This window comes from Chelonoidis abingdonii, chromosome 6 (assembly GCF_003597395.2).
Source record: "Chelonoidis abingdonii isolate Lonesome George chromosome 6, CheloAbing_2.0, whole genome shotgun sequence".
NCBI classification, from domain to species: Eukaryota; Metazoa; Chordata; order Testudines; family Testudinidae; genus Chelonoidis; species Chelonoidis abingdonii.
Window position 1 is genome coordinate 11,424,976 of NC_133774.1, and position 13,404 is coordinate 11,438,379.

Genomic DNA, 13,404 nt, shown 5'->3' on the forward strand with positions numbered 1-13,404 from the left:
TAGGGAACACACTTGGGAGGTGAGAGAGCCCTCTGAATCAGGAAGAGTGGGGATTTAGACCTCGCTTTCCCACATCCTGGATGAGTCCTGCAACCATATTGCTATAGATTACAGGGGGCTGGAGGCCCTCTCCTCCTCAGTTGTGTTTTGTGCAGGGTCTGATCCAGTAGGCATACTCCACTGAGGCCTCTGAGAACACCTATCAGATTGGACCCTGCAGGGAAGACTGGTGAGGGGAACAGGCAATTTGAGGATCCTACCAGGGCTTAGGCACCAACCGGCTCAGCAGCATCAGGACTTAGATGACTTTGTGCATGTAAACTGGCAGAACACTAGGTGCTTGTAGGCATTGGTGGCAACTGAGTTTTGGAAGATCTAAATTTTGAAAGCATAAATTTAGGTGCCTGAGGTCACAGTTTGGCATCTAAAACCCTTTCTGGGTCTAGCCCTAAGGAATTTAGAATCCTAAGTCCCATTTTCAAAAATAATTCAAGCACTTGGAACCTTTTGATTCTCAAGAAGATTTAGGTTCCTAAATGACTAGGGGCTTGTCTGCACCAGAGGGGAGTAAATTGTAATCTGTACTAGTCGGTCACAAACTAATGTGGCCGTGTGTACCCTGCTGTTGGGCTCTACAAGTTCCCTATTGCCATACAACTGTTTGAAACAGCACTACATTAGCAGGCACTAGGGAACTCTTAGGGTGTGTCAGCAGGGTGCGCAGAGGCCAGTTAGTGCATGACACACTAGTTAGGACTAAAATTTATCTCCCTCTAGCACAGACCAATGCACCATGTAGACAAACCCTTAGTCATTTTTGAAAATGGAATTAAGCCCTAAATCAGTTAAGAACTTTGGAATTTTTTTACCCCATGTCTAATTTGATGTCCACTTTCGCCAGTAGGTTCCTTTCTGCATTATGGCTTTCCAGGTTTGTTTGTGTTTTTGTGCCTTCCTCTTCGCTATCTGTATTTTGGATTGTCTTCCCTCAGATGTTACATTGCACTTTTTTTTTTCTAATTGTAACCTCTTTTTGTTGTTTTTCTGCCCATATTTTAAATTTCCCTAGGTCTCTTGCTGTTTTGTTTTTTTCTATTTTCATTGGTTGCTGTCAACACCTTCCAATTTCATATCATCCAGCAATTTAAGTAAAATGGTTATGCCTCTGCCAATTCATTAAAGAAGACTGTAAATGAGAAAGGACTGAAAGCAGATTGCTGTTGCAGAGCAGTGCACTAGACATCTGTCTTCAGCTTCATGCCGACCCATTTGTCATTACACTTATTTCTAGTACATCAGCAAGTTTCCACTGCATGTAAGTGTGTGTATATGCCAGGCATTGAAATATTTTTTGAATTAGTTTTGACAGGCAGGATTTTCTCCTGATTCAGCAAAGCCCTCAACCACATTCTTCAGTCCCATTGACAGTGAGAGGCAGAACTCCTGAATCCACCATTTACACTAGTTTAAATCTGCAAGTGACCTGTGCCCCATACTGCAGAGGGAGGCAAAAAAACCCTAGTATCTCTGCCAATCTGTCCTGGGGGAAAAATTCCTTCCTGACGCCAAATGTGATAATCAGTTAGACTCTGAGCATGTGGGCAAGACACCTGAGAAAGAATTCTCTGTAGTAACTCAGAGTCCTTCCCATCTAGTGTCCATCACCAGCCATTTGCAATATTTGCTGCTAGCAGTCACAGATCAGCTACTTGCCATTATAGGCAGTATCATCACATCATCTCCTCCATAAACCTATCAAGCTCAGTCTTGAAGCCAGTTAGGTTTTATTGCCCCTGTTGCGCTCCTTGGAAGGCTGTTCTAGAGCTTCACTCCTCTGATGGTTAGAAACTTTTGCCTCATTTCAATCCTAAACTTGTTGATGGCCAGTTTATACAGTATCCATTTGTTCTTGTGTCCACATTGGCACTTAACCCTCCCTGGTAGTTATCTCAATGATGTATTTATAGAAAGCAATAGTATCTCCCCTCAGCCTTCTTTTGGTTAGGCTAAACAAGCCAAGTTATCTAAGTCTCCATTCCTTGGATCATCCTAGTAGCCATTGTCTGCATCTCTTCAGTTTGAATGAATCTTTCTTGAACATGGGAGAACAGAATTGCACACAGTATTCCAGATGCCTTGTATTCCAGTAGTTCAGTGCTTTGTATAATGGTGCTAACACTTCCCTGTCTCGACTGGAAATACTTTGACATATCCTATAACTACATGAGCTTTTTTTCACAAACACGTCACATTGGCGGATCATAGTCATCCTGTGATCAACTAATGCATCCAGTCACTTCCAACTGATATGTCCCCTGTTTAGAGCAAAAATTCTTGTTGTCAATTTCTAAATGCCTGAACTTGAACTTTGCACTATTAAATTTCATCCCATTTTCTATTACTCCACTTTATAAGGTTATCCAGATCTTCTTGTATGAAATCCCAGACCTCCTCTGTATTGGCAATTCCTCCCAACTTTGTGTCATTTGCAAATTTTATTAGCACACTCCTACTTTTTGTGCCAAGGTCAGTAATACAAATCTTAAATAAGATTGATGCCAAGACTCCACAAGTAACCTCCCTCCAGCCTGGCAGTTCAGCTTTCAGTATAACCTTTTGTAGTCTTTCCCTTTAACCAATTCCTTATCCACCTTTCAGTTCTCACATTAATTCCCATCATCTCCAATTTAACTAATAATTTCCCTTGCAGAACTGTATCAAATCTCTTACTGAAATCCTGGTAGATTAGATCTACTGTATTTCTGTGGCTAAAAAATCAGTTATCTTCTCAAAACAGGAGATGAGGTTGGTCTGGCACGATCTACATCTTGTAAAACCATGCTGTATTTTATCCCAATTACCATTTACCTCTATGTCTTTAACGACTTTCTCTTTCAAAATTTGTTCCAAGACCTTGCATATAATTGAGGTCAGACTAACAGGTCTATAGTTTTCTGGATCACTCTTTTCCCTTTCTTAAAAATAGGAACTTTATTAGGAATTTTCCAGTCATAGGGTATGATTCATGAGTTTACATACTCATTAAAAATCCTTATCAGTGGGCTTGCAATTTCATGTGCCAGTTCCTTTAATAATCTAGGATAGAGATTATCCCCCAGTTTAGTCCCATTAAGCTGTCTGAGTTTGACTTCCACTTCAGATGTGAAAATTTCTACTTCCATGTCCTCATTCTTATTAGCCACTTTGCCACTACCCATAAACTCTTCATTGCCTCATTAAAAACTGAGTTACTGTATTTGTTTAGGTGTTGGGCCAGTCCTAGATTATTTTTAATCTTCACCCCATCCTCAGTGTTTAGTGGCCCCACTTTTTCTTTTCTTGTTTTCTTCTTATTATATGACTATAGAATTTGTTACTATTGGTTTTAATTCCCTTTGCAGGATCCAACTTTGCTTGGTTTTTGGTAGTTCTCACTTTTCCCCTACACTTTCTGACTTCCAAGAGGCAGCTTTCCTTGCTGGTCCATCCCATTTTTCATTCCTTGTAGGCTTTTTGCTTTCTCTTATTCACTTGCTCATCCAGCTTGATCTGCAATCTTTTCCTACAAATTGTTCCACTTGCTTGGGATGCAGGCTTCAGATTGCTTCTGCAACTTTGACCTAAAGTAATTCCAAGCCTCCACATTCAGATCTTTGAGTTCTTCAGTCCAGTCCACTTTCCTAACTAATTCCTTTTTGAAATCAAGGACCCTAGTTGCAGGCTTATTTTTGTTTATCCTTTCATTTAGTTTAAACAGAATTAGCTCATGATCACTCAAACCAAGGTTGTACTCTACAAGAAGTTCTTCTATGAGATCCTCTCTATTCACCAATACCAAGTCTAAAATGACATCATCTCTTGTTGGTTCAGCAACTATTTGGTGAAGAAATCTGTTAACTATCACATCCAGGAAAATCTGGGCCCTACTATTATTAGTAGCTCTTTTTCTCCAATCTATATCTGGGAAGTTAAAGTCTATCATAAACACACAGTTCCCTGTTGTATTTATTGCATTCAAAATATTAAAGAGGTCTTTATCCATACCCAGATCGGATACTGATGGTCTGTAGTGGACCCCATGCACTATTCCAGAGGAACCTATAGTGGCTTTCTTCCCCAAAGTGATTTTGGCCCAGACAGACTGTCTTATCCATTCCATCACTTCTAATTTCCTTAAAGTCTACCTCATTATTAATATACAATATTTCTCCACCAGCTTTGCCTTTATTTCAGTCTTTCCTGAACAGCCCATAGCTTTCAATACCTGTACTCCAGTTATGACTAATATTACACCATGTTTCTGTTATCCCTATAATATCTGGTTTCACTTCCTGCACCCATAGGTCTAGTTCCTCCATTTTGTTACCCCAGCTCCTTGGACTAGTGTACAAACATCTCAATTGCTGCTGCTTGAAATTGCCCACATTCCTTGCCCAATGGGGTGCTGTCATTTTACTGCCAGTATCACCGATCTGTCTGGTATCAGCACTATACTTCCTTTTAATGTCCATTCTCTTAGCCACTGCTGTTCCTTTCTCCATTGCTGCACCTTTTCTTTCTTGATGTTCCCCCCTTTCAATGTAAAATCATTGAGCAACCCCCTTGATATCCTGCCCAATGCTAAAACTGAATCTGAATGAGATCTCATTCAAAAATATTTGGATAGAAAAGTTTTCTATCAGAAAAATCAGTAAAATTGAAATGTTTCATGGGAATGTGTAGATTTCATTTAAATTTTTGACAAAAAATATTGAAATGTTTCATTTTGATAAGGTCAAAGTCCTTTATTTTGAATGTAGTGAGATAAGGTGGGTGAGGTAATATTCTTTATTGGATTAACTTCTGTTGGTGAGAGAGACAAGTTTTCAAGATTATGCAACGTTCTTCTTCAGATCTGTGAAACTAACTCTGAGTGTCACTGCTAAGTTTCACATAGTATTCCAGACCTGAAGAAGAGCTCTGTGTAAGCTTGAAAGCTTGTCACTCTCACAGACAGAAGCTGGTTCAATAAAACATATTACCTTGTCCACCTTGTCTTTCTGGGATCAACACAGCTACAACACTGCAAACACACTGGAAGATATTGCTTAGAATTTCATTTTGACGTATACTGTAATAAGCAACTGAAATGTGCATCTTAAAATGGGAAGTATTGGGCAATTTTAATAATAGATGGTGCTAGTAGCTCCATACATATTATAATTATATTTTATTATGGTGGAAATGATAAACTTAATCATATCAAAATGGTTCAATAAGGCCATTATGAGATTTCCAATGCAATTTTTATCAGAAATTTTTGTTTTGCTGAAATTTTGAAGTTTCAGTTTTGTTCTGATTTAGGACAAAAGGAAATTCTGAAATGTCAGAATTGTATGGGAAATTCTGAGTTTCAACCAATTCTAATTTGAACTGAACCCGTCTGAAGGCTGTGAAATGTTCAGCTAACTTCTTTTTTCTTTGCTTCACTGGTTCCAAGCAGAACTATTACTGGAAGGACTGAAATTTCACGAGATGCTCTCTTTGAGCCTGGGACATATAGCCAAGCCTTCCTGAAAAAAGGAAGTGCCAGAAATTTTTGCATGAAAGCGTGCTCTAATAAGATGACATGCCCAATCAAACACTGCTGACTTGCCGGGTCCAGGTTTCAGCTACTGCAGGTTGACTCTCAATGAAGCTATGACAGTCTGCAACATTCATTATGTGTACTGTGGTGACTCCTAGAGGTGAGGACCCCATTGTGCAGAAGCAAAGAGTCCTGTGGCACCTTAGTGACTGAGGCCTTGGCTACACTGACGCTTTATAGCGCTGCAAATTTCTCGCTCAGGAATGTGAAAAAAACACCCCCCTGAGCGCTGCAAGATACAGCACTGTAAAGTGCCAGTGTAAACAGCGCCGGGAGCGCAGCTCCCAGCTCTGCAAACTAAACCCCATGAGGATGTGGAGTATGTGCAGAGCTGGGAGAGCGCTCTCCCAGCACTGGCGCTGTGACCACACTCACACTTCAAAGCGCTGCCACGGCAGCGCTGCCATGGCACCGCTTTGAAGTTTCAACTGTAGCCATACCCAGACATTTTGTAGCATGAGCTTTCGTGGGTGAATACCCACTTCGTCAGATGCATGGTTACTCTACAAACACATAACACAAAAAAGATATTCTTTTCCTCCAAAGAGCTTACAAACTAAGCCTGAGACTATGGACAGCAGGTGGTTTTAAAAACTATACGGAAAGAGTAGAAGGAAGCAATTGATTATACAAATAAATAGGATACAAGCAATGGGCACAGCCCACTGGATGTGTGCCTTGACATCACAGCCCTGCAGTGGCATAATGTCATCTGGTCTCAGATGTTCAGACAAACATCTGAAATTTGGAGAGATCTCCAAAAATGAGGATGAGTTAGTTTTAATTTCTCCTTCACTAGTTGATAGGAACATAACCCAAAGGTAGCAAATTCTCCTAGTGCCAGCAGCCATGCCATTTGTTCCAGTGCAAATCTGGAGCAGTTCAACAGAATTTGTCCAGCTTTGCATCTGAGCAAATAAGAGCAGAATGTCATCCTGCAGCATGGAAATACCCTTTGCTAACTCACTTCATTTCTATTATAAAGTGTACAAACTGTGATTTCTGGTCACATCTCTAATCTTTTTCTTCTGCAACTGTTATATTTAATACAAACACAATAAAGGAAGATTAGACAGTTTAAATTTTAAAAGAGAAATATGATAATTTAGTGATATCTATTTGTTCTAGTTAGCAAATAAGTGGATAATTTGAACAGGTTATAAAATTAATATCAAACTGTTTGGTAATGGATAATTACATATTATGTACATTTATTCCACATAATTCAAAACAGTTTCATTCAACCCATTGAATTTAAGAAAAAACATTTTTCATTATGTATGTTATAATTTTAAGACAGAGTCAGGTGCAGATGATCTGTTTAACTATATGACCAAGGAATAAAAATTTACTTGTGTTAAATATGTTGGGCCCCAAAAATGAAGCTGAGCACAGGGCCCCACTAACTCTACATCCGACACTGTATAAAAGGCACCACTGCCAGTCCCCTAAGCCATCCAGCACTCAAGAAAAAGAACATGCTCTGTTATCTCCCCCATCCCTGTTTTTCATTCTTTTTTCTTCATCCTTCTCCTACGTTATTAGTAATAGGAAGTAAATGAAAATAAAGTGAGGTAACTGGATTGTTTTTGTAGTCTAACTTTTTTTCACAGACCACTTGAAAATTGCTAAGGGTCTTGGCGGACCACTTAATGATCTTTCCAAATATTGTTTGTATCGTTCGCTAACTATTGTAAAGTGCTTTGGATAAGAGCGCTTTATTAAAAAAACAAAACAAAAAAACAGATTGGGGTGCGGGGTCTGGCCAGAAGTTAGGATGTGGGAGGGGTCTCAGGGTTGGGGTCTGGGGTCTGGGAGGGAGTTGGAGTGCAGGAGCAGGTTGGGGGTTGGGGTGCGGTGTCTGGCCAGGAGTTAGGATGTAGAAGGGGGATGAGGGCTGGGGCAGAGGGTTGGGTGTGGAGCGCTTACCTGGGGCAGCTTCTGTTTGGTGTGAGGGGTGCAGGTGGGGATGGGGAGCAGTGCAGGAGTCAGGGTAAAGGGTTGGGGGGGCTGGGGATGTGTGTGTGTGGCGGGGTGCTCGGGTCTGGGGCAGTCCCAGTTGTGGCCACTGGGTTATCTGCCCCACCGCTGCTCCTGTTCGCTGCCAAAGGGAGCTGTGACTGCAGCAGCATGTGAGAACTGAGGCCCTCGGGCCTGCCGCTCCCTTCCCCTGGCCTTTTTCCAGGGGCCGCCAGCAGCAGTGCACACTAGGGACTGCACCTGCGCTGCCCGGCGTCCAGAGGACACTTTGTGCATAGTGTCTATTACACATAGGGCCCTGATCCTTCATTGGGATTACCAGGCTCTACCCTGATAAAAATAACAAGTAATAATAACTTGAGGTGCTCAGTCAAAGCAAGGAACTGGGGCCAGACAGTTCAGAACACAGTTACAATTGTGATGGCTTCCCTTTCGGCCGCGACACACCAGGGACCTCAGTAGCAAAAAGCATGAGCTGTTACAGCATGAGCTAAAGCTCTGCTTTTGGGGCCTGTAACAATTCATATCGTCTATGGATCAGGGCCACCACACACTCACCCGTTGGTTACACAAAGACACAGCATATTTGTTTCAGGGCAGCCAGCACAATACCAAGTCAGCTCTGAAAACTCTTTCAGATATTGTCTGCAACGAACCAATCTCAGGGAGCAACATTTTAAGTGGTGCAAAAGAATAAAGATGGAGGCTTTTCAGATCTGCAGGACTGATTTGTATAGATGTAAAATACATTGTGCAAGGGGTTAAATAATGAAATACTTTTTACTTTTACAGTAACTGTCCCTTTTAGGGAACCCTCACCTTTCTCGGTACTCCTACTCCACCACTTGAGGGAATGTGTTCTTTGGTTTTACTGCTTACTCTCTTCTATGTCTTTCTTTTCTTCTTTGCTGTTCCACAAATGTTGAAAGAACAGCTGCAGCCTGATATAACTATTTTAATAGTCTGCATGCTATAAAATGGTTAAAAGCAATTTTAATTTTAACAGTAAATAGGTTTTATTGCCAAGTTGTAGTGTTGCTTATAGCTATAAAATGGCAACGGGTGGTTGGGATTATATTTGATTCTGTACTTCTATGTCTCCAGTATCCATAGTATAATCAGTGAAGTGGCACTATTTTGCCCACAGGATAGAAAAAAATGTTAATGGAAGCAATTAAAAGATATGAATAATACTGACACCTCTTTATTACCTTCCAGGTGCATTCAGAGCTACCCGACACATTAAGTGGTAATGAGGCAGTTAACAGTTATTTTCCAATTGACATGATTAGTTCTGTCTGCCACAACTGCGTTTATTTTGTGCTTTGCAGTCCTTCACACTAAATTATTGGATTTGGAAAATGAAGGAGATAGATATATGGAATGATCTCATCCCTAATTTAAAATGAAGAGAAGGGCAGCAATGACATTCTTGTGGGTAAGACACTAGACTGGCAGTCAGGACTATAACATCAATTTTCACCACAGACTTGACATGTCGCTTAGTATAAAATTTTCTAAATTGTTCAAAGTTAGACACCGAGACAGAACTTCTTCAAACGATCCAGTGAACTGAGATACAGATTTTCCTTTAAAGTTAAAGGAGGATATGTGTCTAAATCCCCTAAGCTGCTTTGAAGATTTCAAACACTAATCTGCATTTAATAACTTAAAGAAGTGGCCTGATTTTCAGAATTGCTAAGTCACCCACACCATTAGTGCACCAACTCCAGATAGATTTTGTTGCATAACTTTAGGTGTCCAAGACCTCATTGATTTTAAATCATTCCTACTTGTAAAGCCCTTTAAATCCTTAAATATATTAAATATATAGTAGTGTTATTATTACATTTTATTTTGTTTACATTCATAAATTATAAAGCCAGAAGGGACCATTGTGACCCTCTAGTCTAACCTGCATAACACAGGCCATAGGACTTCTCTGAATTAATTATATTGACCTAAAGCTTTTCTTTTAGAAAAATATCCTGTCTTGATTTATAACTTTCCAGCAATGATGAATCCACTAATGTTCAGTAAGTTGGTCCAATATTTAATTACCCTTAAATATGTGCCTTATTTCTAATCTAAATTTGTCTAGCTTCAACTTCCAGCAACCAGATCTTGTTATAGCTTTCCCTTCTAGGCTGAACAGCCCTCTATTATCAAATGTCTGATTCCCATGTAGACTGTGCTCAAGTCATCCCTTATTATGGAATATTAGGGTTAGAAGGGACCTCAGGAGGTCATCTAGTTCAACCCTCTGCTCAAAGCAGTACCAATTCCTGGATTTTTACCCCGGTTCCCCAATATGGGCTCCTCAAAGATTGAGCTCACAACCCTGGGTTTAGCAGGCCAATGCTCAAACCACTAAGCTATTCCTCCCCCCTCCCTTTTATTTGTTAAGGTAAATGTATTGATCTCCTCGAGTCTATCATTATAAGGCATGTTTTCCAAATCTTTAATCATTCTTGTGGTTCTTCTCTGAACCTTCCTCAATTTATCCACATCCTTCATGAATTGTGGACACCAGACCTGAACACAGTGCTCCAGCAGCAGCTCAACCAGTGCCAAAGACAGAGGTAAAATAACTCCCTACTTCTACTCAAGGTTTCTCTGTTTATATAAATTTGTGTGTGGCCAAGACAAGAGAATATAATAGGCCTCAGCCATTGTTACCTGTGTCCTGGTTTGCCTAGGCCCGATTTTCAGTGGTGCTGAGCATTCATTGCTATGGTTAATTGATACTGATCCTGTGGGTGCTCAGGACTGTTGATGTTTGGATCCAAATTTGTGTCTACAGTGGGCCATATAGGCCCCAAAGGGACTTAGGCATTTCAAGTGCACTCACTAGAGAGGTGGGAAACCTGTGTTCAAACCCTTTCTTCTCATCAGGCAGAGGGGGGGAATTGATTTGGGGCCTCTTATATAGCAGATCAGTGCCCAAATCACTGGGCTAAAATATGAAAGGGAGTCTTCCTCCCCCACAGCTTTTTGTGTGGACTAGGAGGCATGCTTTGAGAACACCTACCAGATCAGGACTCACAGGTAACATAGGCATTGACCTGTCTATCTTTATCTGACTTGAGGATCGTAGGAATGCACCTACCCTGAGGCATTTTGAGCATATCCAGCAGCAGAAACATAGGGGTCTAAGGGACTTTTAGAGCAAAAAATTAGGCATCAAAGGATTTTGGGCACCTTCAGAGTTCAGTGGCAGATTTTGAAGTTCTCAGTGGTTCCTAAAAGTTGGACTTAGGTGTTTAAGGTGGGATTTATGGACCTAAGTCCTTTGGTAGATGTGGGGCTAGATGCTGATATCTTCACTTCCGCTGTCACGTTTCTTTTATTTTTTATCATCTTTTTTCTTCTTTCCCTCCCCATCTCACAGTCTTTCTTTACCATCTCTTTACCTTCTCCCATCTCATTTCTCCCATACTAGAAATTATTGTGGGAACACATCCCCCTCAGCCCCTCAGTTCTTCAGTACGTCATTTAAACTTCAGTAGGAATGGATGTATCTTGTGAGCCTTAAATGAATCAGTCAGGAGAACTTCAAGACAAGATCATTACATTTCAATATGCTTCCTGGGAGGAGTTTCTCCTTACTTTAAAACACTTTATTCACCTACCTCTTGCCAAGTACATTTATACATAATAAACATCAAAATATACTTGTTTTACAGCTAAATTCAGAGACAATGAAGTCTTCTGGGAAATATTTTGTGGAATTAACCAAAACAATTCACCTAAAAAGGAAATCAGCTGTTCAGATTTTAAGTGTTTTTAATTTAACTCCATTTTATTAGGTGGAAATACTTGTTGCCTTTGAGTTATTTCCATGATATTAACAGCAAAAGGCAGAATGACGCACATAATGTTTGATTTTTATTACCAGCTGCCTTGTTGTCAACAACCAGTGTTGGGTTGTCATGGTAAAGCATGGACTGGCTATTCATTTCCAGGGGAAGGAAGCACAACTTTGTTCATGCAAAAAGGCAAAATGAATGACTAGAAGTACAGTAGGCCTAATTCGAGATTTATTTTTCCATATAGCAACAAAAGTTCTTTTAAAATAAACAAGTGCATTGCATAGATACTTGATGAGTATCAATAAGGGAAGAGGGAACTATTTAGGGTGGTCCAAAGGTAATGAAACTGAGCAAAAGTCAATATAAGTCAAATATTAGGAAGCCATTCCCAGGTGCGAGATCTATTTGATGTAGAAGTGTCACTCAAGGACAGTGATGGAAGCCACATCACTTGGGTAATTTAAAACTTGAATATGGAAAGGGCACAGTAATAACACATCAGGAACAATCTTACATCAGCTGAGCATGAAGTATGGTTCCTATTTATCAAAGTACTTAACCCTGAGCTTAAGTCCACTTGGTTATTAAACATGTACTCACTTTTAAGCAGATTGATTGAATGTTTTTTTTTACTCAATTTATTCCGATTACGAAAATAACAAATATGCATCTATCCAAAAAGCTCTGGAAAACCTACCACCACTTTCTGTAAATATGTGTCAAATTGGCCAAATTGTTTTGGTCACACTCCTCTGCCCCTCAAAAAGTCCATAAAAATCAAAACATTTCATTTCAGCGTTTTCACAGTATTATATCATGCAGTGTATATTTTATTTGATGGGAACGGAATATACTTAGAAGTACTAAGGGAAGTTCCATTATAAAGTAAAGGTTGTTGTTGGCTTTGAACTTAATATTCTTGACAGACTTTGTGAAAGCTCTGAGGAAGAATGGGCTGGGTTTAGATTTAATATATTTGAGTGACATTAAAGTGGGTCAGACTTTTGAGAGTTTGTGACCTTGCAAAGAAGTATTGACTGGATATTTTTTCTCTGTTCTCCATTTGCACTGGGCTGAAACTTTAATTATATAAGATCCCACAGACAAGATGTCTCAGAATGACAATAATTTGTTTCTGAAATCCTAGGGAGGATTCATGAGGATTATTTGGAAAGATTAGCCATTAGTTATGCTACCTTTCCCAGTATCAAGAATGCACATTCAAACTATAGGAAACAAAATGATGCTACAGTATGAAAAGAGGACAGTGTTGTGTCTGTTCCATGATATGATGAGGATGGCACATTCCGTGAAAAATTCAATTAGTCTTTTGCCTTGACTTAGGAAACTTAGACAAGCACACGAAAAACTGTGTATTGAAGAAATAGCCTCCATTCTTTCAAACTTTAAACTCTGCCAGTAGAGCCATGTGAATAACTGATTGGTTGGTTCACTAGCACTTATGAAAAATTAAAAAAAAAATAAAAAATCAGGTTGACCAGAAATTTTAATTTTTTTTGGCAAACTTGAAAAGTTGAAAAAAATCATCTTGGGTCAAACTAAACGTTTTGTTTCAGTTTTTGCCTTTTTTGAGGGCCTTTTTGTTTGTTTTGAAGTTTCAATTAAAAAAATGAAATCAAATCAAATTTGAAAACAAAAAGTAATTTCAAATCAAATTTTAAACATTTCATTTTCAAAATGTCAAAAAAAATATATATTTTTTAATTTATGGATTGTTTTGTGGATGGAGCTGACAAGTGCCACCGGAATTCACAAAATGTTTTCCTCCTTCCCCATCAAACCTTGGAATTAATTCCTTCCTCCTTTAACCTGCCACTATATATATTATTCATGGCCCAGGATAGAGAAGATTCAGTGCTGGAGCATGGCTAGTTGCCAGCTTCCTGCCACTACTGGGGCTACCTTTCCAGCAGAGCTTGCAGTCTGGAGAGAGGTGAGGAGTATGAGCTCTTAAAGGGCATTGTA